Here is a 2651-nt window from a genome sequence, read left to right as displayed (position 1 = left end):
TTGTTATAATGATCAACGAATGACAAAAAAAATTGTTCCTCAGTGCCTTCCCAGATGACTATTATGTTGTCAGTTTTTTTCCCCCAATTGGGTTCTGGGACCAAATGTGAAATGCCTCCCAGAATGCTATAAACAAATTAGCATAACTTGGGGCAAAACCCACCCCCATTGCCGTGCCACACTGCTTATAGCAAAACACCCCTCCAAAGGAGAAATAATTGTGGCGAAGTGCAAACTCTATATCCTCCAGAAGGAAATGTGCCTGTGCTGGATGGAACGCATTGTCCTTAGATAAAAATAAGATGTAGCCTACACAGTCCCCCCTCATGGTGGATGGAGGTGTATAAGGACTTCACAACCAGGAATTGCCATGAGTAATTGTCCTGCCAAATGTAGGCCAAGAAAATACCTAACGTGACCAGATTTACGTACATATGCCTTTAGAATTTCAGCCAATGGCTGCAGGAAATAATCCAAGTAATTGGATAGATTGCTAAGTAATCCCATCCATCTCTGTCACTATCAGTCTCCCGGGTGTGAACAGGATCCTTATAAACCTTGGGGACATGGTAGAAACATGAGACCTCAGGATGCTTATTATGAAGGAACAGTTTCTCCTCCATTATTACTCCCACATCATGTGTAAATGATAGTTTAACCTGCCACCTTTATTATAATCTTGTTAAAGCAAAACTGTTTGTTGAAAACATTGTTAGCTACTTACCTAAGCAGCCAGCTAATAGATCAGCAGGTGCTGGTTTTATTGTCTCAACTATCAAACCTCATATTTATTCATTAGTGATAGTATAAGGTCTGATTCTATGCAGGTCCACTTTAAAGGACTACTCTGGCGAAAAAGGTAAGCTGTTAAAATCTGACAGAATTGACTAGTCCATATCCTCATGAGGGATTTTTTAAAAAGCATTTCCTAAAAAGCAGTTGCCAAAATAGTGTGCAAGTGAGTAGGGAGGCTGGTTGGTCTCTTAATATTTTGTCAGTTAGGCCTGCGTCACACTTGCAATTAAGTGGCAAACTGATCCGTGAAAATGCATCTGATCACCGGTCGATTGGATCAGTTTTAACTCACTGTGACACTGCGTTTCCGCTCAGCTACTTCTGTTCCATTTCCCCACATCCCGTCCATACCCCCATCCCAAACGTGGATTTTTCAATCTGGAACGGAGTGAACAAACGGTCCATTTTCTCATTGCCCCCAATGCAGGGCTTCAGGATCTGTTTCTGTTCCGCTTGGCTCAGCGTTACGTAAAAATTGCTGCAGACCCAAAGTTGCGGTCCGTTCAGCAGATTGTTTGGAATGGATCAGTTCAAACGGATGGATGTGAACGGATCTATAGGTTAACATTGGATCCATTTGATTTGTTCCGATCCGCAAACAGACCATTTTTAATGCCGGTGTGAACCGGGCCTAAACCTGCTGTTCAGGAAATGCTTTTAAAAAAAAGAAAACCCAGATAATCCCCCGTGAGGAGATGGACTAGTTCAAAACCTGTCAGTTCTCGTTAAATCCTTTTATTGAGTAAAAAATTAACAGGTCAAAAGTAGAGAACAGATGTATATTCCATAGCTTCAGCATATCATAAATCACTACAGTCTCTCTATGACCACAAAACGATGTCATGCATAAAAACAGTATATCCAGATGATCATTGACAGCAAGCAGAAACAGTCCATCTGCCAAAAATATTAAAGGATTCACGAATTTGCATGTTATTCTTGCGCAGGGGCCATGCTAATTTTCTCTGTAGTGTTCCAATTTTATATGTCCTGCCGAAGAGAGGACCAAAACCTGTCAGTTCTGTCAGATGTTAACTGCTTACCTTTTTGCTGGAGTGGTCCTTTAAAGAGAACCCTTAAACAAGGATTGAACTTCATCCCAATCAGATGATAATACCCCCTTTCCCATGAGAAATCTTTTCCTTTTCTCAAACGGATCATCGGGGCCGGGGCACTGTATGGCTGATATTGTGGTGAAACCCCTCCCACAGTGTGATGTCAGGAACATGGTCCTAACATCACACTGTGTGAGCCTTGTTGCATTGTGGAAAATAACAGCTATTAGCAACAGCCAAAAAAGCAAGCGGCATCTCCTCCCACAGACATCACCTGCCAGCAGTAAAAATGTCACCATGTGATACATTTCAGAATGTAAACCAGGGAGAGGAAAGATGTTACAACAGGCAAACTGACTAAATCATTTATAAATAATTATTGTAAAGATTAACCACTTTTTTTCATTACTTTATTGTCACTGGAGTTCCTCTTCAAGCAAAAAGATGATGGGGCAGCAGCTCTATTAGTCAAAACCAACCTTATGATTTTTGAACGAAATTGTTAGGAATTATTATAGATGAAGACCAGTAACATGAAACTTACAGAGCCCAGCAGATAGAAAATAAGTTCTCTCCCCTCAGGCTTCTCCATATTATGGTGCAAATATGACCCCTAGAGGTGGCATGTTGGAAGTTCTTCTGCTATTTGCAATAAAGAATTACAGTGGATGAAATATGCTAAATACAGTATTATACTGCTTTGTTAAAACAGAAGAAATTTGTAAGTATTCAACGTCATAATATATTTATTTTTCTCATTTCTTATAAATGTTAAGGGGACACGCCTGATGGTAATGTTTG

The 2651-nt window shown here is 40.3% G+C and overlaps 1 non-coding gene across 1 annotated transcript; it reads right to left on the bottom strand.

Moving 5' to 3' along the window:
• Positions 1–1697: 1697 nt before the first annotated feature.
• On the bottom strand, positions 1698–1801 carry LOC137533728 (U6 spliceosomal RNA). Its single transcript, XR_011024194.1, has one exon. It is a non-coding gene; the product is annotated as a U6 spliceosomal RNA (small nuclear RNA).
• Positions 1802–2651: the final 850 nt, after the last annotated feature.

This window comes from Hyperolius riggenbachi, chromosome 9 (genome assembly GCF_040937935.1).
Source record: "Hyperolius riggenbachi isolate aHypRig1 chromosome 9, aHypRig1.pri, whole genome shotgun sequence".
NCBI lineage: Eukaryota > Metazoa > Chordata > Amphibia > Anura > Hyperoliidae > Hyperolius > Hyperolius riggenbachi.
The sequence above is the reverse complement of the archived record's forward strand: the minus strand, read 5'-3'. Positions and strand labels throughout refer to the sequence as shown.